Source organism: Chelonia mydas, chromosome 1 (genome assembly GCF_015237465.2).
Source record: "Chelonia mydas isolate rCheMyd1 chromosome 1, rCheMyd1.pri.v2, whole genome shotgun sequence".
Classification (NCBI taxonomy): Eukaryota; Metazoa; Chordata; order Testudines; family Cheloniidae; genus Chelonia; species Chelonia mydas.
The window spans coordinates 192,541,247-192,568,125 of NC_057849.1; the positions used below are offsets into that span (position 1 = coordinate 192,541,247).

At 43.4% G+C, this 26,879-nt stretch overlaps 1 long non-coding RNA gene across 1 annotated transcript; it reads right to left on the reverse strand.

The window, feature by feature from the left end:
* Positions 1-806: 806 nt before the first annotated feature.
* LOC122464148 lies at positions 807-23,278 on the reverse strand. Its single transcript, XR_006288068.1, has 4 exons — positions 22,822-23,278; positions 21,615-21,718; positions 4,536-4,657; positions 807-886 (listed from the first exon to the last, which is right to left on the reverse strand). It is a non-coding gene; the product is annotated as an uncharacterized LOC122464148 (long non-coding RNA).
* Between the last annotated feature and the right edge of the window lie 3,601 nt (positions 23,279-26,879).

The following is a 26,879-nucleotide window of genomic DNA, read 5'->3' on the forward strand; positions in this document are numbered from 1 at the left end:
AAGTAAAATGAGTAGGGATGGCACTACTTTACCTCACTGTGTTATCTATATCAATAGGAATTTAGGAGGGACAGCCCTATTTTCATTCTCTCACAAAGCAGCATCATATAACTGTTGGTCCCTTTCATGCCAAACTTTAAAATGTGCGTAATGCTGGATTCCCCCCCATGTATAGACTAGTCACTATTGTGAGTCAGAAAAGTAACAATGGATATGCTAAACTGATGAAATAGATAAATAATAAGGCCCCTCTCAGAACTCCACCCACATCTTTTCCAGCAGGGATATCATGACACAATCAACCAATGAAATACCAGGTTAGAATCAGTACATCAGAACAAACTGAGTGGCTGGCTATATTCAGAGGAATTTATTAAAATTGCCATTTCCAAATAAACACTTGACGAGGTGTAGCATATCTATGAAGCACCTTATGAACTTTAACCAACACAACATCCGTTTGAGTTAGGGAAGTATCACAGCGACAGGTGAATACTGTTTAAAAATAAAGCTCTGCCAATGTTTACATGAATTGCTTTGACCATGCTCATTTCTTTTGTGTTTGCTTTTCACAAATATTCATGTCATTGATTGTTACTGGCACAAATCCTTGCAAAAAAAGACAATTTCAGAGTTACATGCTTGAGCGTTAGCCAAAAACAAGTCTCTCACACACTCATGCAAAGGTTCTTATATAAAATTATATAGACTATGGACTCAGCCAGCTAAGGAACAGAATGAATATCCTGTAATTTATCACTCCTAATCAATACTGCTCAAATAGCACATAAAAAATAAATACTCACAGAATTGTCCTCATGATCATTTCATAAATATAACAATATTTACTGAGTAACAAATACATCAAGAGTTGTTTGTGGATATTCTGCAAGCAGAAAAAGGATAAATCATTCATTGTGAATTATTTGTTCAGGTCTAATATTATTATAGCCAATTTACAAATGAGGAAATTGAAACATAGTAAATAGAGTTTCATATAAAGGATTCATATAAAGGTCAATTTAGGCCTAGCATTTAATTTTATAAGGACTCGTATTCAATCTAACTTGATCAGAAATGAATAAGATTCCTCCCCTTCCCCCACAAACACATGCATGAAATCCAAACATTCCGGCATCCTGCTAATTTACTAGAACCAGGAATATTAGAAATGGACTATAAACAATGGCTCATTTTTATTGCCCAGGCTAACTAATACAGTACGACTGGAGGGGGGGGGTGATACCCAGCTCGCATACACAGACTTGCGCTAGCTCCATGGGAACTAGCGTGAGTATAAATAGTAACGTAGCCACGTTAGCACGAGCAGCGGCAGCAATGGGGCAGTGTAGCCATACCGGGTGCACACACACCTGAACCCCAAATATGTACTCAGCATGGCTAAGCCCTTGCCACTGCAGCTCCACTGTTCTTTATACTCGCACTACCTCCCATCCGAGTAACACGAGTATGCGAGTAGCCCCCTAAGCTCACCCTGTAGATGTAGCCTTGGGGTATGTCTACACTGCAGTCAGAGACATGATTGCACCACACGTAGACATACCTGAGCTGGCTTTAATCTCGGTAGCACAGGTACCAAATCGCAGTGAATGTGCAGCAGCACAGGCTTCAATGCAGGCTGTACAAGCCTGCCCGGGCACCCTGGGTACTTACTTGGACTGCTAGCCTGCACTATGGTCCAGACTGCTGTGGCTTCAGTGCTACAGGGGTTTTCAAACTTCATTGCACTGTGACCCCCTTTGTTAGGGGGCTTATTCCTTCACCCGCTTACTTCCCTGGTCCTTCTCGCATGAACAGAGAGCAACAATACCCAAAGTCCAAAGGTGCAAACAATTCGATGTTTATTGGGGGAACTTCCAGCAAGCATGATTCCAGTTTCCTTCCTTGGTGTCCCCCTTCCCAGCTCTGACACCACAGAGCCTCACCCTGTTCCCATTCCTGCCCTTAGCCAAACATGATTCCAATTTCCCCACCCCCATTCCCTGTTCCCATTTTCCCCCCCACACACCCACTCACTTCCTGATTGACTGCAGACTATATAGTAAAACTTGAGTTCTGCTTAGCTATACCTTAACCAATCATTTTCCTGAAATTTAACTAACCAATCCTAACATATTGTAACATGATTATATAACCAATTATATCCCACCACCTTAATTAGTTTACACCCAGCAAAATTAATTATACAGCAGACAGAAACAATCACAGAACCAGACAGAGATTATACAGACAAACAATAGCAAAGTGGCAGTTTCAGAGTAACAGCCGTGTTAGTATGTATTCGCAAAAAGAAAAGGAGGACTTGTGGCACCTTAGAGACTAACCAATTTATTTGAGCATGAGCTTTCATGAGCTCATGAAAGCTTATGCTCAAATAAATTGGTTAGTCTCTAAGGTGCCACAAGTACTCCTTTTCTAATAGCAAAGTGGGAACTATAATGACAAAACAATACAGAAGTGAGGATTTCACATCCCAGCTAGTGATAAGTGAGTTCTTGCCAGACAGGATGCTATCAAACTAAGTTTCCTTTTACGTTTTCTAGGCACTTCCCTTTCTCTGGAGGTGATAGGCACTATCAGGACAGGACTGTATTCCTAACAGCCCAGTAGCACCTTCTTTTAATGTGACTAGTTTGGAATGTGAGGATGTGACCGTTCGCTTCCCAGCTTGTGGCTGCCTCTGCTGCTCAGCCAAAGGCCTTAGCCTAAGAACAGGGCCTCAGACTGTCACAGTAAGAGAAGGCCCTTTACACCGGCAGAATCAAAATCACTGTCTTTCTTTTATATCTCTATAACTAGGCAAGTGATAAGAATACATCTAAATTCTTAGAGTACAGGCCTTTACAGACAGGCTTGAATATCTATATCCTAACACCCTTCTGACAATAAAAATTACTGCATGACCCCGGGGGGGACCAAAGTCTGAGCCCATCTAAACCCCGCCATCCCGGGCAGAGAGGGCCAAAGCCCAAGGGCTTCAGCCCTGCACCCCAATAAGACTAACGCCAGCTCTGACAATCCCATTAAAATGGGGTTGTTACTCACTTTGGGGTCCAATCCACAGTTTTTGAACCACTGAGCTCGATCAAAGCTATCTCGGGTATGTCTACAGCTGCTACAAACACCCCTTTGATTGCAAAGTAGACAAACAGATTTTGATTGTATTTTTGGGTAAGTTCTTCAGCACAGAGACCAGGTTTGAGTACATTAGTAAAATATATGTCATAAAAATGGAGAAAAAATAAGTAGGTATTTAAATTTTTGCCAATAGTAATAATTTTAGGCGTTACTAGTTAGATTGGTACAGAAATCTGTATTTAAAGAAATATATAAAATTAACAAATTAACCTGACGCTGTCCCTTTAAGTGACTTGGACAGAATTACACAGCATGGGACCAATCCTACAAAGATTTACTTACACGCTGAAATTTTTGTATAAGCCAGTGGAAAAAACTCAGAACAGAACCCAAGAGTTCTCTGGCTCACAGGCCCCTGGTTATTCACTGGATCACTCTTACTCTGAAACCTCTTAGTCTTTTACTTCCTCTTCTACAAACCTAGAGCCCTCCGTTCCCATCCCCATGGCCTCGGTACAGATGCAAGAGACTGTTGCTTTTAACTTTCAGCCTTAATTAGAGAAACAAAAATAAGCTGCAGTAAATGGGTCTTAAATTCACTTCATTTTTGTGAATAGAACGTTAGAAGTAGGCGATTGACTCTTTAAAGCTATATCACTGATTTCCCCGTCCCTTTCATGTTCCTGGCTGGCATGCCCTACTATTAATCTTCTTCCTCACTGAGAATTAGCAGTTTATTCCCAGTCTTTGTTTCCTATATCAAAACCAATTTTCAATGCACAACAGGGCTCTTCTTCACACACAATGGTTACCCAAGATCCCTTAGCAGTCTTTTGTAAATGAGCATATTAAAAGCCTTTTGAAAGCCAAAATAAATTATTTCCACTGGTTGGAATGCAGAGACACTCCTATATTGACCATATGGAACTTCGCAAGTCTTATTGCTGACTGAACTTTAATGCAGTCTTACGATTGAAGAGTGGCACAAACGGTTTTTAAACACATCCAAGTTAGCTTCATATTCTTCAATCTGCATCTAAATGAAGGTACTGTGATTTAGAATTAGATCCTGACCATGCCTCTATCCAGGGAATCTTCCATCAAAAACAGGCCTGCCTCCCCAAAAAAACAACAAAAAAACCTCTTAATCATATTTTGTTATTTAAGTGAAACACAAGGGTGAAATTATAGGTTGTTGTAACTCTAAAGTATGAAGCCAAGAAGTTGTACGCAGCTCTAATATGTAGATAAGCTGAACACTGCAGCCCGTTAAACTCCAACATGCAGACTTATTGCTAGGACAGACAGCAACTTAATTGAAGTCTGCAATGTAATTCCTCATCTAGCCACAAGAGATGCAAGGGAAGACTAATACAGAATGGAAACATAACATCCAAGGTGAAAACACAGCAATGAAACAGAACCAAAGTACTTACCGGGAAACAAAACAAAAGTGGTTTAGAATTAGAGTTCAACATGCAGCTGGGTGAGTTCAAGATCAATCCTTATTCACAGTTCCCACACATCACAAAACCATCACACCATTTGGTAGCCTTTCCTGGGGAGGCACAAGGATTGAATAGCAACAGTTGTTACAGGTCAGCATTAAAAGGGTAACAACAGTGCTTAGCCTATCAGTATAACATGGAGGTGCTGGCAGGGGGGGAAATGGGTGAGAATAGTCAGGCACAGAGGGGAAAAAACAGAACAGATTCTAGCTACCTTAGTGGTTCAGACACCTCTAGTATCTCCATCTCATTACTTTTATTATTAGTTTTACATTTATAGTGTGCCTTTTTGGCAGAAAAGCACCAAAGTTCTTTTCAATTAATATATTCTGTTGGGTTTCAGAGTAGCAGCCGTGTTAGTCTGTATTCGCAAAAAGAAAAAGAGTACTTGTGGCACTTTAGAGACTAACAAATTTATTTGAGCATAAGCTTTCGTGAGCTACAGCTCACTTCATCAGATGCATGAAGTGAGCTGTAGCTCACGAAAGCTTATGCTCAAATAAATTTGTTAGTCTCTAAAGTGCCACAAGTACTCCTTTTCTTATGTTGTGTTGGAATCATTTCATCCACCATTAAAATGCAGCCATTTCTAGAGTAGCATGCGAGTGCTCTCTAACAGCACACTGCAATCTGACATAACCCTACAGGTATTGAAGTTACAGTGGGAAATTCGGGGAAGTAGAATCTAGTCACCCAAACTGAAATTTTACACACATTGTCACATCACATTGTCACATCACATTGTCCTAACACCCCAATCTGAGCCAAAATGGTTGTGGAATCTTCAATGAGTAGGAATGAATGGTCAGTGTCTCAGTGTCATGGCTCATGTGAAAGATGGAAGGTCCCGCAGCAGAGCAACCTTAGCACTACAATGCAGAGACTTAACTCTGGCCTACACTCAGTTGCACCAGTTTAACTGAAAGTGTGAAGGTGCACCAATTCAGCTAAGTTTGGCAACATTGTGTGTAAACACTATTATATCAGTTTAGCTTGCCCCTGTTATTTTAACAGGGCATTTCCTCTTATTTAACAGAGTCAAGCGAAACAAGTGCAAGCCAGGTTTAAACCAATGTAAGTGTCCACACACAAACTTGTACTGGTTTAGGTTCAATGTTACATCGAGATAACTGGCTCTGTGGATGAAGGGAAAGCAGTGGACGCGTTGTTCCTTGACTTTAGCAAAGCTTTTGACATGGTCTCCCACAGTATTCTTGCCAGCAAGTTAAAGAAGTATGGGCTGGATGAATGGCCTATAAGGTGGATAGAAAGCTGGCTAGATTGTCGGGCTCAATGGGTAGTGATCAATGGCTCCATGTCTAGTTGGCAGCTGGTATCAAGCAGAGTGCCCCAAGGATTGGTCCTGGGGCCGGTTTTGTTCAATATCTTCATAAATGATCTGGAAGATGGTGTGGATTGCACCCTCAGCAAGTTTGCAGATGACACTAAACTGGGAGGAGAGGTAAATACGCTGGAGGGTAGGGGTAGGATACAGAAGGACCTAGACAAATTGGAGGATTGGGCCAAAAGAAATCTGATGAAGTTCAACAAGGACAAGTGCAGAGTCCTGCACTTAGGATGGAAGAATCCAATCCACCGCTACAGACTAGGGACCGAATGGCTCGGCACCAGTTCTGCAGAAAAGGACCTAGGGGTTACAGTGGACAAGAAGCTGAATATGAGTCAACAGTGTGCCCTTGTTGCCAAGAAGGCCAAAGGCATTTTGGGCTGTATAAGTAGGGGCATTGCCAGCAGATCGAGGGACGTGATCGTTCCCCTCTATTCGACATTGGTGAGGCCTCATCTGGAGTACTGTGTCCAGTTTTGGGCCCCACACGACAAGAAGGATGTGGAAAAATTGGAAAGAGTCCAGCGGAGAGCAACAAAAATGATTAGGGGACTGGAACCCATGACTTATGAGGAGAGGCTGAGGGAACTGGGGATGTTTAGTCTACGGAAGAGAAGAATGAGGGGGGATTTGATAGCTGCTTTCAACTACCTGAAAGGGGGTTCCAAAGAGGATGGCTCTAGCCTGTTCTCAGTGGTAGCAGATGACAGAACGAGGAGTAATGGTCTCAAGTTGCAGTGGGGGAGATTTAGGTTGGATATTAGGAAAAAAATTTTCACTAGGAGGGTGGTGAAACACTGGAATGCCTAGGGAGGTGGTGGAATCTCCTTCCTTAGAGGTTTTAAGGCCCAGCTTGACAAAGCCCTGGCTGGGATGATTTAGTTGGCGATTGGTCCTGCTTTGAGCAGGGGGTTGGACTAGATGACCTCCTGAGGTCCCTTCCAACCCTGATATTCTATGATTCTATGATCCTTAGGGTATGTCCACTCTGCAGCTGGAGGCTGAGTGCACAGCATGAGCAGGCAAACTCACGCTAGCTAGTGCTAGTAGCAAGAGCAGTGAAGCCACAGCAGCACAGGATTAATCACAGGCTGTACAAGCCTGCCCAGGGGCCTGGGTACTTATTCTGGCAACTAGCCTGTGCTTGAAATCCAGGCTGCTGCAGCAGCTTCACTATATTGGTGCACTCTAGCTAGAGTAAAGCCAGCTCAGTTGTGTCTACATGTACTGCCGTTACATATCCCCATTGCAGAATAGCTAAACCAGTGCAATTTGTGTGCGTGACCAGCCCACGTTTTTAATTCTCACTTAGTGGGAAATGTGCTACTTACTGAATCACCAAGACTTCTTCCTGCAGCACATATCTTCCCTGGAGCTCTCCTATTTAAGTGTTGACCCAGCGAGCCATGCTTAGTTTGTGAGACCAGCCAAGATTAATGCCCAAAGTGGCAGAACTGCTTTAACCTGATACAATGGTAATAACTCTTACGGTGTCATGATGCAGCTTTGTGGTCAAGTGAAGTCGCTGAGGATCATTTTCTGACTCCTGAGATACACACCACTATAATAAATATCTGGAATGGCAGCTTGGTTTATTTATCTATTATCTATAACCTGACTTGAACTTACTAAAAATATACACCCGTTTAATATTAGAGAGAAGTATTGTCATACTGCAAATGGTAAAGAAATCCAGAAAGAGTCACTTTCGTCTAACCACTGAAAAAGGAACTTTGTTAGAATAAGGAAAATAGTGTTATCCCCAAATCCGCTTCATTTCAGAACCTCTGCCTCCCTTCCTCATCCTGCCCCCTTGCCTGGCTCGCTCTACAGATTTAAGGAAACAGTGCTACCTTCTCATTCCAGGAAACATAAAGAAACCAGGAAACAAATTGTTCCTAGTGGAAACCATGGTGCTACGTTCCCTCAGTCAAACTTGCCTACAGAGAACAAAGTTAAGAAACTGCCCAGGTTTCCCACCATCCCATTTACAGAGTAAGTCACACAGGCAGGGACAGCATCTGATGAAAGGAATAAAAATGAAATTGATACACATTGTAACATCATTAACTGGACTACCGAGAGGGTAGAAAGGTACATTGCAGACAAAGTGTGATGTCTCTATAGTTGATTTATGTACTTATTTACTGAAATAGACTATCCACAAATGCTAGTTAAGCCACAAGTATTTTTAAACATTATATAACAGGGTATAGCAAGAAGTTATTTTCTCCCATTTTCATTGGTCTGATTTAGCCACAGAAAATATTTTGGTGCCATGGGTACTACATAACAGTTAAGGTTGTGTTGCCAAACTCAGATTAACAGGAGCTTTAAACCTCTGTTTTGTAAAAGGATAACTGAAATTGAAGAAACCAAGACACACAATATAAACTTTGAGCACCATTTGAATTTTTCATGGCGGTTTGATGAAAAATGAGTTGATGCAGGGAGAATTATACAAGTTTAAATATCACCCTTTGGCAGTTTTCCACTGGATTGTGTCACTTTTCTCAGTACCCATTTTTCAAAAAATTACCTGACGCTGGGACCTGTGTTTTGGCCATATCATGGCTCCTCATGTGTTCATTCCTAGAATATCAATTGTACATAGACAGTGTTTGTCTATAGAGTATTTTATAACATTTTAACCAGAATGGAATATATGTGCACCAAAGTGAACCTGCCAAATTTAACTACAAATTCTGCTGAACCATGAGCACATTTTAATGCAAAACTAACAATGACCTCAGCAGTGCTAAGGCAAAATAACTTCCCAATATCAATGAATGAGTGACAGCCTGATGTACTGATCTGGTGATATAACTGATATAAAAGCATTGGGGTCTACTGGACATGTAGAAACTTTTTTGCTACAATATGTGAACTGAGAGGGAGGGTTGTTTCTGCATTTCTTTACAAATTTTAAAACTGAAATCATTTGCTAACTTGGTGCTTGTAAACTCTCCCATTTTCATGATTAGTTGCTGAAATTTGACAGCAGGGTTCACCCTTCGGCAGCGGTCTAATCTGTACCAACAGGTTGACCGTAAGGGGTCGGGGAGAACAGGGCAAACCCCCTTCTGGAGGATAGACAGCAGTGCCTGGTCCCTCAGAGCAAGTGACTAGGGAGTGGCTCCACTGGACACTTACAAAAGATCTAGCCCTGTGATGTCCAGATCATGAGGGTGGAAGCTAACTCTGTGTCTCTAAGGGCACCTTGCTTTAATACACTGAACTGAAGAGGAGTAAAGAGGAAGAGAGGCAAATCCAAACCAATTCCACCTTTAAGGTGGAAGTCAGCATGTGATCTCAAATGCTTCCAGGCTCAATCCTACCCTGGGGACCTTTGCATAGTAGGAACAAATACAGCTCCCTGCCCCCCTGAACTGGCCAACCCTCCCAGTTTATCTTCTCTTATGGAGAGGCCTAGATGTGACAAGCAGAAGGTCAGACAATTGGCCCAATTTGCTGAGTATGTGGGGGGATGCTGGAACTCACCATGTGAAAGCTTCTATCCTAGCTTGTAACTTCTGGTGCCCTACATCATGAGACACTAGTATACTATTGCCTTTAAATAAAATCTGTCTGTAACATAAGCACAAAGGGGCAGAGATAAAGTTGATCTTTCAACCTTAACTTGGCATTCACTGACTTCTGACCCTTTAGTTTCACTGAGCAATAGGCAAGTTCCCTGGTGGCTGCAAACTGAAGTGTTTCAAGGGGGACAATTTCAAATTCTGTCTCAACCTCCTGGTTTAGGTAGGAAGAGTCAGGGGCAAGGGGGAGATCAGGTAAGTAGAAGAGAGCACTGAAGTTATGTAGGCCAGCAATGGCTTTCCTTCATGTTCTGGGCAACGGTGCATGAAGGGCAGGGGTTCCCTGGCGTCTGGAGGCCACCACTTCATCTCCAGAACACCATTAGTTGTACAGAGGCCAGGACTGGTGTCCGTTAGTAGTGGGCTTAGTGGTGCACAAAGATGCAGAGGCCCTCCCAGCTCTCTGTGGGTCTATTACATGTGTGGGGCTCTACAGCACATGAGAACACCAGAAATGTGTTCTCCAAACCTAGGCTGATGGTGCATAAGAAACTGGGCCACTCAGAGCATCTGGGGCGCATTATGTTTCCCAGTCACAGAAGTGGCAGTTTGAAGATTCCTATCAACCTCATGGTGCCCTAGACTGAGGCTGCTAAAACCATTTCTCCTGTTGTGGCTGGGCCAGGAAAGGTTGGGTTGCCGTCACTGCCTTGTTCACTCTGGTTACTAACTCATCTTCTCTTTGGACAGTAGCCACAGAAGAGCCAATCGGACAGTCATTGACATCTGCACAGCAAGAGAGGTCTGATGTCAAGAACAAGGAAGACCAAGGAGGTTCTGTTGGACTCACTGATGAGTGAATCCCAGAAAGGCACAAAAAGAGACCCTCCAACATGTAGCAACAGCAGCAGCACTGGGCCACAGAGATGGAGAGAAGAGACGGCAGGAGAAAGAGTGGGACAGAGAGGGGCAACAGATGTTGTCTACAGGTGAATCAGAGCACAGAAAAGGACCAGCAAATGCAAAAGAAACTGTTCATAGATTCATAGATATTTAGGTCAGAAGGGACCATTATGATCATCTAGTCTGACCTCCTGCACAACGCAGGCCACAGAATTTCACCCACCACCCCTACAAAAAAAACCTCACACCTATATCTGTGCTATTGAAGTCCTCAAATCGTAGTTTAAAGACTTCAAGGAGCAGAGAATCCTCCAGCAAGTGACCTGTGCCCCATGCTACAGAGGAAGGCGAAAAACTTCCAGGGCCTCTTCCAATCTGCCCTGGAGGAAAATTCCTTCCCAATCCCAATAATAAATGGAGACACTTCAGCAATGGCAAACCACACCCACCTCCTGTCTTGTGCCCAGTACTGAAGAACTAACCCCTTACTCCCCAGCACAAGGAGAGCTTTGCCAAGCAGGACACAATCCTCAGACATGCGTCTGGAAGGCCTTCAAGGTTACAATTTAACCTTGTTGCTTGTGGTGCATGCTTGTTGAAGTTCCCTTTAGTGTGGTTAATAAAGGTGCTAGTGATCAGTATAGCAATGGAGGTGCATCCTTGCTTTTAAAAACAAGGCTTCATGACCAGCAAGAAGCAAATCAGCGTAAAGCCTGGCTCATGAGACAGTCTGCAATTCACAAGTTCCCACATTCGTGTAAAGCAGTGGTTCTCAAACTTTTGTACTGGTGACCCCTTTCACACAGCAAGCCTCTGAGTGCGACCCCCCTTATAAATTAAAAACACCACATTTTTTATATATTTAACACCATTATAAATGCTGGAGGAAAAGCGAGGTTTGCGGTGGACGCCGACAGCTCACAACCCCCCATGTAATAATCTTGTGACCCCCGGAGGGGTCCTGACCCTCAGTTTGAGAACCCCTGATGTAAAGCATCAAAGCCAGAGTGCAAAAGCAGCACAGCAAAGGTTGAACAGCACATTTACCAACAGGAAGACAAACAACCAGGGAATAGATAAGGCATCGTTTGTTTAACCGCACATATCCTGCTAAAAAGCAATAAGGTACAATACCCTGTACTCAGAATACATGAGCTAAGCATTTGTGACCCTGGCATTACTGCTGGCAACATTGCCAGAAATGGGTCTTGTGCCAGAAACTTCCATACCTCTCCTTCCCAGTCACCAGCAAACATTTCCCCCTGGCTAGGGTGACCAGATGCCCCGATTTTATAGGCACAGTCCTGATATTTGGGTTGTTTTTTTTCTTATATAGGTGCCTATTACTCCCCGCCCCTGTCCTGATTTTTCATACTTGCTATCTGATCACCCTACCCCTGGCTCTCACAAATACAGTGCAAAATTACAGATAACAGAGTGACTCTAAGTCAGATGACCCACAGCACGGTCAGTGCATGTCAGACACCTCCATGTGGCAGAAGCTGCAGCAGCATTGGGCCATAGAGATGGAAAGAGAGGAGGCATAGCGGGGCAGGGGAGAGGGGACAGAGATTGGAGATGGGGGTGTGTGGTTTTTTTGTTTTGTTTTACACAGAGAATCAGAGCACAGAGAAGGACCAGCAAATGCAACAGAAATTGTTCCCCCCAATAGAGAGGCAGTTCTGGCAAACTATATCACCTCCTGTCTAGTGCCCTGTACTGGAGAACATTTCACTTCCCTTGCAATGTCCTAGCCCCTCTTCCACAGCACAAGGAGAGCTTTGCCAGGCAGAACGCAAACCTTGGACTTGTGTCTGGAAGACCTTCAAAGTTAAATTATATCTTGTTGTTTGTGGGCAGTGCATGCTTGCTGAAGTGTGGTTAATAAAGTTGCTAGCATTCAATATAGCAATGGGGGTGAATCGATGGGTTTAAAACAAGATTCCTTGACCAGCAAGAAGCAAATCAAAATAAAGCTTGGCTCACGAGTCAGTCTGGAACTCACAACTCCACATGTTCAGGTAAAGAAGGAAAGGGAGGAATCCAGCGCACAAAAGCAACACAGCAGGGGCACAAGATAAAGATTCAGACAACAGCACAGATACCAGCAGTAAGACAAACAACCAGTGAATGGCTAAGGTATCATTCATTTGTTTAAAAGCACACATCCTGCTAAAAAGCAATAAGCCAAAGTGCCCTGTTCTTAAAATACACAAGCAAAGCATTTTTGACCCTGGCATCACTGGTACTGGCAACATTGCCAGTAATGGGTCTCTTGTCAGAAACCTTCACACCTCTCCTTCCCAGTCACCTGCACATATTTCCCCCTGGCTCTCAAAAGCACAGTGCAAATCACAACAAAGAAATATGGGGCAGATGATCCACAGCACAGTTCATATATGTCAGACACCCTGTCACAGGGTTGCTACTCACCACTAGTGCACCTCCTTGTGTCTACATCTGGGAATTAATCCTCGCTGCATCAGATGCCCAGTTGCTGTTCATTGCTCACTCTGCAATAATTTGTCTTCTGGTAACTTGGGCCTCTGACAAGGTCACCATTTAGTTCACCCCTTCCAGGGTTCGAAAGTCCAACAGGACCACTAACCAAATGCCTTCTCCAGACAGTGTTCAGTCCTGGCACAGAGCTCTGTGCCACTATTCCAGCGGCTGGCAGGAGAACTAGGGCCCTCCTGATGTACCAGGTGCCAGCCCATGGACCTTACAACTAGCAATCCAGGTCCTCAGTCACAGTTTCCCTGGGCTCCTTCCTACTCAGCCTCTCTGATGGGTTCACCCCTAAAGCCTACTCTATTCCCTGTGGCTACGTAACCCCATCCTAGCCCCTTACTAGGCTCTTTACTGCAGGGCAGGATTCTCTCCCTCCCCCACTTCCTCCTGGTTCTCTAGAGACCTCCCAGGTAGCCACTACAGACTCCTTCCTCGGCAGCCCCCTTCTACTCTCAGCTGCCTGGTTTTATAGTGCTGTCTCAGCCCTTCCTCAGCTGGGCTTCATTCTCAGTTAACCCTGCTCCTCCTTCTCTCAGGTGACCTAACCAGACTCTCAAGCCCTCGTTAACTCGATCATAGTTGGTGTGGGGCGCACACTCCATCACACAACCCCACTGCCCTTCAGCCTACCAACAGCACAGTCCTATTACGGATACTTAAAGGACAACGCAGAAAATCGACCGCTTTGAAGTCTGTCTCCCACCCCTGGAGAGCTAGCTAAAATATTGTTCTTCTTAAAGCCCCAGCTCCTGGACTAAGGAGAATTTCAGCCTTCACCTTCTTAGCCTTCATGGTTGCAGAGAAAAGCTCAAACATGTGAGCTGAATGCAGCCGAAAGGCTCAAGACACCCAGAAGGCAAAGAAAAAGAACTAAACACATTTCAAATTATTTAAGTCATCTCAGGATTGGAAAGGGGCCTGACAGGATTTTTAGGGCTTGAAGTTGCCAGCAGGGAGTCTGGCGAGTGTGGTGTCAAACAGCTTCCTGCCTCTGCTTCAGGCAGGCTATAGGTTGAGGCAGACATCAGTACATCACTTATACTCATCCCTGCCCTAGCTCTCACATACAACAAGGCACTAGGAGCCTTAGCACAGCAGCAGCACTTCAGCATGATAGTGAAAGCATTTGGACTGGACAGGTCAGGAGCCAACCCTGGAGCGGGAGGATCATGGGGAGACCACATAGGTCTCTAGGAAATTAGAAAGAACGGAGAACGACCACACAACAGGGCGGCTCAGGCATGGAGACGGCTTCTGGGACAGACAGCAGGATGGGATTTAGCAGAAGCTGGGACAGGACCTACATGCCTGCACCTCCCTCACCAGAGTGAAACATGGAAAACAAAAAACAGAGCCCCACAAAATCTAGACTCGGTAATCATAAAGGGGGTGGTATATGGAAAACTGTGTTAAATTCACAAAAACTATCATTTCAAGTGGTAGGGGGTTTTCCTGATACTGCTTGAAGACTATGGGGGCTCTGTAGGGAGCTGTGTGGCCTGAATTCAACAGTCAGTCTGCAAAGAGCCAGCCTTGAGCAAGTTGGGGGGAGCTGTGCCACTCTCCCTCACGGAGTAGCCTGCTTGGTCTCTGGTTTTTGTACTTGTGGGTTAGGATTCTGGGTTCTAAAAATCAAAATAGTGTTACACTGCAACCTTCCAGCAAGAGCATTTTGTTTTTATCTAACTTCATTGTGCGTACACGGTGAACATAACAGAAAAAACTGGCAATGAGGAAGGAATCATTTTAAAAAAAAAAAAAAAAGAGAGGAAAAATAACATAGCTACATATGGCAGTATGAACAGTTTCCAGTTTAATGACAAAGAGGAATATTTTGCAACATATACTCAGATTTGAGCAGTATTTTTATGGAAACGCTATAGAAGATACTGATAAATAGAGGGTGGTTTTTCTAACTTTGGTGGGGAAATCAACACTGACAGAGCTTAAAGACTCCGTTTTCCACAAGAACCTGATAAGCTGCAGAATAAAGACATAACAGATTCTAAAGAAACATTATGTGCCTACCACAAATTTTTATAACAGAATGATAAGCTTCATCTAAGAAACTTAAAGAGAAAATATATCTGAATTTTTGGCAACTCTGGGCAAAAAAACCCCACACAAGCTGTCTGCTATTTGTTTTGGGAATTTTCTGAAAGAGGCTCTCAGATCAATTTGTTGTTGACATAAAACCCCTTGAATGAAGTGAGAGGCTGTTATATATTGTGTATAAGGAGGAAATGCCGCCAGAGGGCACTCCAGACACTACAAAAAAAAAACAATCAAAATTTGAAAATAAACAGGCATCATCATGCCAGGCCTGAAAAGAAAGGCCTCCACAAGGGGTAGAAACCACCACCACTAGTTGGCATCTCTCACAAGATCCAAACAAAACAGAAGGAGCCCTGTTTCTATTGTTTAGGGACATCACACAAGCAGGAGCAGTGTTTCCTTAATAAGCTGCAGAGCAAAGAGTGATTTCAGAGGAGACATGCCTCCAGGCTTTCCAGGCTGCACCAGGGTACAGCAAAGGATAACGTCAAAAGGAAGCCATACATGCCTACAAATAGGAGCCAGCCATTGTCCTAGTTATGTGACTGTGGAGAAGTCTGGCTCAGAAGCAGGTTCTCCCCTGGATGAAAGCATTCATGAACTATATTATTTCACAAAACTATATGTGGTGGGAAATGGACAGACATATCATCCCCTGTATTATGTTAACATAAAGGTAAATGTGATATTGGTCATTCCTATATTTGCTTCCATTGTCATGTCTGATCTCGGGCAGGGGGAGGGGGGTGTTACAAAAAACATTTCCTGGGTAAGATCAAGAGAAACGAATGTGATTTTACAGCATTACAATTAGGGGCAGATAGCTGTGTTAGGCAGTCTCCCGTCACAGTAATTTATAAAGGTATCTGTTCACCATTAGGAGTTAATTGTGAGCGAAGGAAATGGGTCCCCAGTGATGGGCACAAACTGGCAATACAAACTGGATTGGATTGTGGTGCTCCGTACGCCAGACAGAATGGGGGAACTGAAAAATACAAAGCTGTGTGCAGTACAGACATGGGTTTGGAAAGAGGAATAACTGTGAGGCTGGTTGTATCTGACAAAGCCTAAATTCCTGAAGCCTAGACCTGTGCCATATGCTCTGAAGGAGCCTGTGAAAAAAGCAACTGGATGAGTTGCAAATAAGGGTATAATTTCATTTCTGAGTTAGATGAATGGACTGTACCAATTGTGTGCATGCCCAAGGGCAATGACAGCACAAGCATTTGTGGGATCTATGAAGTCACCATAAATCCCAAGCTGGAAATGAACCAAATCCAATTCCTAAACCACAAGATCTATTTGCAGAACTAGCAAGTGGACTGAAGTTTACCAAACTACATTTGTCCCAAGCCTTCCAGCAGGTGGCTTTAGAGCCAGATTTCAAAAAAATCTGACAGTGAACACACATAAGGAGTTATTTAGGTATAAAAGATTACCCTATGGGGTAGTCAGCACAGCTGCTGTGCTTCAAAGAATAATGAATTGGGTAATGCAGGGGATAATTGGTGGTGTCTGTTATTTTGATGACATTAATAACAGAGGAAATCAGAGGAGCATTTTAAAAACCTACAGGAGGTTCTAAAAATATGGTTTTAATGTTGAGATAATGAGCTTCCCCCCCACCCACACACATACACTCAATATACTTAGTTGGGTCATTGTATAATTGCAGAAGATGTACACCCAGTAAAAGAGAAGTTAAAAAGCCCTTGAGAATGCACCACTACCACAGAATACTCCGACTTTATATTGTTTCTGGTCATATTAAACTACTATGGAAGACTGGATAGATTTAATGTTGATAAATCTGGAATCAAAGTCTGTCCTGTTATCTAAAAATATCAAGTGAATTTGGACAGAAAAGGAGAATAAGGTTTCGGAGGAAGAAAAAAAAATGAAATGAGCAGTGCGCCAGTCTACTGATACATTTTAATTTAGAGCTTCCCATAACAACCTGTAATGCCTCTCCTATAGAAATTGGAGCTGTCATTTCACACATTTGTAAAGATAGGAGTGAAAAACTCTAGCATTGGCTTCCAGAACATTGTCAAAGGCTGAGAGAAACTACTCACAAATAGAAAAAGGTTTTAGGCATTTTATGGGTTATTAAATTCCACAAGTATCTGCTTGGAGAAAAGGTTACCTTCACCACTGATCATCAACCTCTGGGAAAAATATTGGACCCAAAGGTAAGCATTCCACCCCTAGTGGCAGCTGGATTGCAGAGATAGGCAGAAAGATCAAAGTCCACCAGTATGACATATAGATAATCAAAAAACACACTAGTGCAAGTGTATGATCCCAGTTTGCCCCTTTACACAGGGAAACGGAGGAAAATTCTGGGTATAGAGTCTCTTTCCTAGATGACCTCCCTATTACACCTAAGAAAATTGCTCTGGAAACAAGAAAATATCCCATTTTGGTTATGGTGATGCACTGTACGCTTTTGGGGTGGCCAAATCACATAAAAGAAGAGCCCCTTAGCCCTTACTATTTCAGGAAACTGGACTTATCTATGGAGAACATTGTTTGCTATGGAGTCTGAGCAATAATACTACACAGTTGACAGAAAAGGATGTGAGTGGAATTATATGAGCAGCACCAAGGAGGAGTAAAAATGAAAGGGGTGTCCAGAAGTTATTTTTTGCTCTGGCTTCAGATCAAGATATGAAAGTGGAAAGTATCCAGTGTGACTCCTGCCTCAGCCATTAAAACATGCCAGAAGTGGCACCATGTCACTCATGGAAGTAGGCTATGAAGAGCTGGTAAAGGATGCAGACTGACTTTACATTCGCTTTCCCCCTCCCCCTCCCCCATAGGAGTGGTTGATGCTTGTTCTCAATTGCCAGAGATGGTGCACTTGACACCAACCTCTCCTGTAAAGCAAATGAAGTGCTTTGCAATATGTTTGCCACCTATGGGTTACCCAAGCAGCTCATTTCAGATGATGGTCTGCAGTTTAATTCGGAGGATTTTCAGATAGACATTCTGTGGCAAAATTAAATGAAACATACTAAGCCAGCTAACTCCACCCAGCAACAAATGGATCAGCAGAGCATTTTGTGCAGACACTGAAACAAGCATTAGATAAAAGTGGAGGAAGATCCCACCACATTGCATTGCAAGTTTCCGCACACCTAGGCCTCTCCAAAAAGGGGGATTAATTAGAATGGATATTTTTTCCCCCTCACAGAGCTGTCAGGGGAGGACTGAGTCTGGAAACATTTGAGATCACACACTGATTTCCACCTTGAAGGTGAAATTGGTTTGGATTTGCCTCCCTGACTTTTCCCCTTCATTCCTCTTCAACTCAGTGCATTAAGCCAAGGCAACCAGAGTCAAAGACCCAGCTACTCATTGCTCGCTCCCATGTTGACTGTAGGATATCAAAGAACTAGATGTGATGTAGTCCACAACAGAGCCATTCCCTGACTGTTTGGTCCGAGCGACTGGGTACTGTTGTCTATCCTCCATTAGAAGGCATGCCCCTCTTGCTTGTTTCATGAAGTCACTTATGATTCCTGGTGATTTGAAGAAATATCTTTCTTGGACTTCTATTTCAGATATTGGCGAAAAAGGTACTTCTCTATTTCAGTCTCTCTTCAGCATCATGCTCCAGCAGGATTGGGGTGGGACATATGCAAGGTCACCTCACTTTATGAAGTTTTTTTAGCCTGGGCCCAAGAGAAGTTGCACCCATATAGGTCTGGACAGCTGTGATGAACAGTAGTGAATTCATAACTTCTCTGGGTTAGCCCACTTTCCCAGAACTCTGAGAAGCTCCATCTGAACTTGCAATGTCAGAAAACAGGGTGAGTCCCCCCTCAGGTGCAAGAAAGACTCCACAGACCCGGCTCCGGGATGACACCGTGTGCGTGTGTGTGTGCAGGGATTAATTACAGCCTCCTGCAAATGACCGTCATGCACAGGAAATGTTTTTCCCCCCACGATGCCAGCTCAGCCACAGTGGGAAGCTGCTGTGTGCCAGACACACTCATTGGGCTCTTCACACCCATATGCCAAGCACCAGAGCAGGCCTTTGAGTGAGTGAGCGAGTGAATGGGGTAACCTGGGCATAGCCTCGCTTCACCTTCCTTGACCCATAGATGGCAGCCCCAGCCTTAGGCAGAGCCAGCAGGGCGCAGGGGGGACCTGAGGGGTCTGCAAGGGCTGTCAGCACCCTGGAAAGGGGTAGCCCATGAGCTCACCACGCTCCCACCACACCTGTCCGGGGCAGGCAAGTTCCTCCTGCCTAGAGACAAGGGGGAAGCAGGGCTGGCACCACATATGGGAGTTGGGCAGGGCAGTTCCTAAGGCACCCCAATGGCGTGCATGAGACACATGGGCATGGGAAGTCACCCCATGTGTCGGGGCAAGCAGCTGCTCCCATGAGCATCAGACACTCATGGAGTTCCAGCAGCTAGAATCCCAGCAGAGCTAGGCAGCAGCCGCCAACCCCCAAAGCCTGCCTGTGGGGAGATCCATGTATCTCACCCTCGGAGAAGCCCAAACAATCTCCTGGATTGCCAGGGACTGAACCTGGGACCTCATATAAGCAAAGCATGTGCCCTACCACTGAGCTATATCCCCCAATACAGCCACAGCTTTTTTTCATACGCCAAATCTACAAAAGCTACAGTGAGAAGGTTTTAAAAGAAAAGAGAGAGAGAAAAGAATGGAGTCTCCAAAAAAGTGAAATTGAATGAAACCCTAATATAGACTGTTCAGTGTAATGTACAAAAGAGATGGGCCAATCCAAAGTAATAAAGAAAAGGGTTGAGAGACTGCTTAGACAGTCCTTGTGGGCACTACCAATATGCCGCAAACCCAGGATGAAACATGGATACTGTCTAGCCTAACATCTTCTGAACTTTTCTGATGCGTTTCTGACATATGGTGTAATATCTGTTCTTTAGTCTGAATAGACAGTATGCACCTTATAAAAGAAAACTCAACAGGGTAGAAAGCTAATTAATGTGAAGCGTGGTGTGTGGATTTGTTAGTCCAATGCCATGTGTCTGATTCACATTGTCATCCTGGTTGCAAGGTTTTTTAGCTCCATTGCTGTGTACCTGGAAATTGAACATTTGTTTAATACTAACAGCAACAAAAATTTTCACCAGCAGCTACAGAGACAAATGGACAGTTTACACTAAAATATCAAGGTTTGAAAGAAGCCATTTCCTCCCTTTTGCTGGGTTATTCTGATCTTGGTATCATTTGTGTTTAAAGGAAAGAAACCTAGATTTCGCAACAAGCATTCGAACAAAATGCATTACCAATCCACAGTGAAAGGGAAACACGAGTCTGGCTGGGCTGCTGCTGCTGATTTTAATAAAATGTGTATTTTCATAACAGATCAACAGAGCATAATTTGTACAATGCATCACACTAGAAAGGTCTCACATTATATAATGCTAAGTGTAGTCCCTCTAGATAGATTTTCCTGCTTAGAAAACCTTTACAGAAGGTCCACTTTTCAATAGCTTCTAGTTGCTTATACTATATTTCCCAATCCTTTAGCGCATAAAGAACAAGAGTGAATTTTTCAGCAGAGAGGATCTCAGTACCAGTTGCTTTTCCCCCAGAGCCCTATTTCTCCCCAGGATACAAATAATTCTTATTTAAACAAACAGGAGTTACTTATCCCTCTGAAGGGAAAAATAAGGCCTTGTATTAATTAGTGAAAGTTAGGTGGTCTCCAAAAGCCATCAGAACTTGAAGGACTTCTTAACCATGCTGTGGTAACAGCCACCATGAATTGACATGGTTGTTGTTAGCAGATTTCTAGTATGTTTTCCCTAAGCATTATGCAGAGAAGTTACTCTTAACAGCTGGCTGATAAACCGGTTACCATTGCAGTGAAAATTTCCCACACAAATTTCATCCCTTTTTTTTGTTGTTGAAATTTCAACAAAAAATACATTCCAATTTAGAATTTTGAGGATCTTTAACCAAATCTATAGCTGATTGCAAAAATTTTGACTTTCAAAATTCAAATTTTTGACAAAAATGTTGGTCAAAATTATAAATCAGACATTTTCACCTAGCTCTAGTTACTCTATATAAAAAAAAGAGTTCATACACACACAAAAACATTTTCCATTTTCTAACCAGCTCTAATTATTTCTATGCAGTGTGGTGGAAACTGCGGTGGTCCCAGGATATTAAAGATTCAAGATGGGTGAGGGAATATCTTTTATTGGACCAAATTCTTTGGCGAGAGACACAAGCTTTTGAGCTTACACTGAACTTTTCTTGAGGTTCACAGAAGATGGCCCAATAGAAGATGTTATCTCACCCACCTTGTGTGTCTAATTATTTCTAACACATACATGGGGGGGGGGGGGGAACTATCACTGCTCCTTGAATCCTGCATAGTATGTGTGTACAGCACTGCATTCTGGGAAGGTCCTACAGATGAAAGGAGCGCACAGGGCTAAAGAGATTTGGGAGTAGGAGAGACATTTTACCTCTCTATGTATGATCATACTCACTTATCCCTGGGTGGTGAGTGCTTGAGACAGAATTTTGACATAAGGAGAGACTGAAAAGATGAAAACAGTTTAGTTTAAAGAGCAGAGGATTAAGAGGGGATATTACAGAGGTATACAAAATAAATAGTATAAAGAAGGTTGATCTACTTACTAGAGATATTCAAAACTCGGAATTCCCATTCCGTGAGATATTCGGCCATTTCAACATGTGTTTTCATTCCAGCTGAGAATGAAAACAAGCCATTTCAAAGTGCCCTGCAAAAACAAAGTTTTTGAAAGTTATATTAGCACTCCTCCACTTACCCTCCCATGCTCATACTCATCATGTGTTGACCAGACCATCCAGCTCTGGTGACTATAGCCTGTCTCTTACTGATAGTCCAAGTATCTGCAATCTCCATTACAATAAATGGGATCTGCGTCAATTGTTATATCCAGGGCAAATTCGTATAGAACCTAATCCAAAAAAACACTGAAGTCAATGGAAAGACTCTCACCAACCAGAGGCCTTTGGATGAGGCCCTTCACCTAGCCTTCATAATAATGGATTATTCACACTTTCATACGGAAGTGTCATTCTTGTTTAATATAAACCAGAGATGGCAAAAAAACCAATAAGTTCATACGTGCATCAGTAGGGTTTTATGGTATCTTTTTATGTAACAAAATGCTCTAGATAAGAATTCACTTTCTTTGCTAGATACTTATTACTGATTCAACTCACCATGAAATGGAAACTGCATATATGCTGAGTGGATTGAAATGTCCCCTACTTCCAGTGCAGTTCTCTGTCACCTTTTGACGTGCTGTTTTATAACTTGCTAACTTACCCTTATTCCCCCCACAGATGGAGTACTTTCAGGGACTATTCTTTTTTGGAAGAAGCACAGCGGTAACACAGAATTTGACATACCTGGCCTCTTTTGCCATCTGTCATGGGCGAATACACCCTTGTCACCCTGTGGTTTGGGGGCGGGGGGAAAGGGTATTATAGCCCCTCGGTTGAGTCCAACTGGCTATCCTTAGCTTCAGGACAACATTGCCCAATGGCCAGAATCAATACGCCTGCCTTCCTCCACAGGGCTGCATGGCCTAGTGGCCAGATGGAGAAGTGGGCCCTCCCTACTCCACCGGATGCCAGCCCAGGGCCCTCGCAGTGGCAAACGTGTTCACCAGTGAGCCAGCAGGGATCCAACCGAAACACGCTGACTTACAGTTCGGTTCTACAACCAGATCAAGGTCTAGTTCCCCTGGGCTACTTCCTATCATGTCCCTGATGCCGTGGTCTGGGAGACTCTGGGTTCCGTGGTTGGGCCAACTCCCAATGGCTCTAACCTCTCTTGGGCATCCATAGATACCTGAGCATCCATTGGGGTCTCAGTGCCTCTGGCTTCCACAATCTGGGGCATCACCAGCTCCTGGGCTGGAGCCTGCAAAGTGCATCCTCCCTCCTCGGCAGTCAGCCCAGACTGAGCTGCTCCCTTTTATACGGTTATTCCAGCTGGAGCATGCCTAGCAGGGGTGAGGGGGGCTGGCTTCCTTGGCCCACCATGTGGCATTAACCCCGTCTTGTCCAGTGTGGGATGACTACACTCCATCACACCATCTCTCTGCACAGATCCCAATCAGTCCTGCTCTTCAACTGTAGTGTGAAAAAAAAAATGAAAAAATAGTATTTAGCTACACAAAATATAAAGATTTAGAACCTGATATTACAAAATATGAACTTAGGCCTAAAATGTAACTAGGGGATATAAAGGATTTACAAAACTTAGCAAAATAAGTTAGTGTGACATTTAGCAAAAATGAAAACGTTCTCTGTGGGCGCGCGTTTTTTTTTTTTATATAAAATATCTCTTATGCAAATAACATACCCACGTTTTTTAATGTACTATACAATTAAAATTCACATATTTTACAGAATGAAATAGTCTTTTATGTAAATAAAAATGTGTATATGTATTGCTATTTGCATAAAAGATGCTTTATTTTGCCCTACAAAATGTGAATTTTTATTTTTATACTTTCTTCATTAGGATAACGACAGCTGGTCAAATTATTTGTTCCAGATAAATGGGTCTGGTGAATTGAAACCTATTTCCTTTTTAAGAGTCATTTGTGGCTCAATCCTACTTTCTACTAATGTATTTTTTATTTGCAAGTATTCACCAAATAATTTATATGGACAATTTCAGCCTATAAGATTGTTTACTTTGACTGTTCCCTACTCACTATCCAAGCTGTGACGGGTCTCCTAAGTCACACAATATTACTTCTGTTCCCTAAATGGGTGACAAACTTGAAAAACATGAGATCATCAAATGAGAAATAACAAATCCTGAATAATGAACAGCAAATCTTGCCCTCTGTTGAAACCTGAGATGTTTGCAGAGCTCCATTCCTTAGTAGTTGATGATATGGTATATCAGGCAACGTGTGCAAACTCTCTAACTGCAGTATCAGGTCAACATTAAGCATCACCAAAAAAATCAAATTACATTTAAAATAAGTGTGCCACTTTTACACCCTGGATGTCTTACAGGGCAATTTTATATAGCATTCAGATCTATGCCAGAGTCTACAGTCTATTGACATTTTTAGTCAATTCTTTGGTTTATTTTTATTTGGCCTGACGTTTCATTCTTCCTGGACCTTTTATTCCACTTTAGAATTACCCTATTATATTCAATCAAAAATCCACATTTGAAAACTCCCTTCATTTTGTGCTTAGTGTAGTTATAGTATATAGGATTTGGGAGTACTATAACGTTAAATAGTTTTTGAGCCCTTTCAGTAGCCCTCACGTTGTCTCAGAAGCAGGGGTGAAAGTAACATAAAAGACTTACCAGCCCCCAGAAGGGGCAGGGCCTGAGGCAGAAGGGGCGTGGCGGGGGGGGGGGGGGGGTCAGCCTCCGCCAGCCAGCCTTCCATGCTGCCTGTCCCGTGCCAGCTGGGGCTCCAGCAGCGATTTAAAGGGCATGGGGCTCTGGCTGCTGCAGCAGCCAGGAGCTCCAGGCCGTTTTAAATTGCTGGGCTCCAGGGCCCAGCCGCCCCTTTTACACACACACCCCTGTGGGCGGCCCTGCCGGTAGGGTCCTTACCAGCAGGGCCACCAACGGGGGGGGGGGGGCAAAGGGGCAGCAATGTTAAAGCACTGCCGTGGCAGCGCTTTAACGTTGGCTGCATATGGGGCCGTACCAGCAGCCACTTCTTACCGGTACACCGTACCGGCCCACTTTCACCTCTGCTCAGAAGCCACCAGATCTCTGCCAGAGACACAGTGCACTTATGTAGCTAGGCCTTGCAAGTTGCATATAGATAGTAAACAATGTTATTTGAATCCCACTGTGCCCATATTGTTCCCCCATATTATGTATATTGTGGAAAGAGCAACAGACAGTTATAGTAATGATGAACCTTGAGAGGATGGGAGTTTGGGTCTTTTTTGGATAAGCATGCCAAACTGCAGGTGCAGGCAGTTGAGTCCAGAAAACTTAGAGGAGGAACAGACAAGAACAAGCTGGCTTCGAAGATTGCCAATGCTTCCATCCCAGTTAACTTGGAGGAGCAGAGCAGAAGCCTCAGAAAACAGATGAGGAAAAAAGTTAACCTCAGCAAAGGTTCAATTTCAGCGGAATGTTTAAGAAGGTCTGGATGGGAATATTACACAACCCAGTTCACACAGCCACATTTTGAATGCAATCCTGCAAGGGGCTGAGTACTCTGACCCTGCAAAGTAAGCAAACACAGGCTTGCTTAAGGAATAGAGGTAGTCCCGTTGACTTAGACTATTCATATTTTTAAAGCTAAGCAAATGCTTTGCTGGGTCAGGGCCAGACTGCTCAGCATCGTGCAGGACTGAGTCCTTAGTGAGACCAGCAATATAAACTTTAGTTCCCTCTTCCCGTATCCCACCCCATTTTTGAATAATAATTGCTGCTATGCAGTGTATTGTGGTAAATACAGAGCTCCTTTCGTGGTATTTTTTCAATGTATGGGTGCTCTAGTCTGATTTACAGTATTGTCATAGGCCTCAGAGAAAATTGCTCTGCTATTTTTTTTTTAGGTAAAGTTCTTTTTTCCTGTGTGTGTTCATGTAATAGAAATCTTTATAATAGAAGTATGTAATAATTCTGATATTGACTTTTTTCCAGTCTACACAAGATTAAGAGCCCCTTAAGGGACTCACTGACCCTGACTTTTGTTTAGCCAATATTTACCTCCTGGGTCAATAAATCTTGATGTTGAACTCAGCAGAAGTCGATATCTGCTTATTATGGTTAGAATAAGAATTATTGAGCTGGAACATGAATATTATAGTGGTGCTTGCCAACACTACTATAGTTAAGGATCTGTCAATGTTTCCATTATAAATTTGTTTTTGCTGGTGTTTATAACTCACTAGTAAAACTTGTCCCAGGCTAAAGAAAACTGCCATTCGAAGTCTCAGCTAGGTACCAAGCCTGTTTTCAAAAACACACACAACACCATATGAAACATGAATTTAAATGTTCAGAAATAAATGAATGAGACGGTTGAGTTCAGGATCCTCACAAAACGAAGAAAGGAGAGTAGCAAAATATGGACCCTGGACTTCAGAAAAGCAGACTTTGAACCCCTAGGGAACTGACAGGCAGAATCCCCTGGGAGGCTAATATGAGGGGGAAAGGAGTCCAGGAAAGCTGGCTGTATTTTAAAGAAGCCTTATTGAGGGCACAGGAACAAACCATCCCAATATGCAGAAAAAATAGCAAATATGGCAGGTGACCAGCTTAGCTTAACAGTGAAATCTTTGGTGAGCTTAAACTCAAAAAGGTTTCAGAGTAACAGCCGTGTTAGTCTGTATTCGCAAAAAGAAAAGGAGGACTTGTGGCACCTTAGAGACTAACCAATTTATTTGAGCATGAGCTTTCGTGAGCTACAGCTCACTTCATCGGATGCATGCTGTGGAAATCGCACAAGACATTTTATACACAGACACCATGAAACAATGCCTCCTCCCACCCCACTCTCCTGCTGGTAATAGCTTATCTAAAGTGATCATCAAGTTGGGCCATTTCCAGCACAAATCCAGGTTTTCTCACCCTCCGCCCTCCCACAAACAAACTCACTCTCTTGCTGGTAATAGCCCATCCAAAGTGACCACTGTCTTCACAATGCATACGATAATCAAGGTGGGCCATTTCCTGCAGAAATCCATGTTCTCTCACCCCCTCATCCCCCTCCAAAAACCACACACACAAACTCACTCTCCTGCTGGTAATAGCCTATCCAAAGTGACCACTCTCCCTACAACCTGCATGAAAATCAAAGTGGGCCATTTCCAGCACAAATCCAGGTTTTCTCACTCCCCCACCCCCATACTCACACAAACTCACTCTCCTGCTGGTAATAGCTCATCCGAAGTGACCACTCC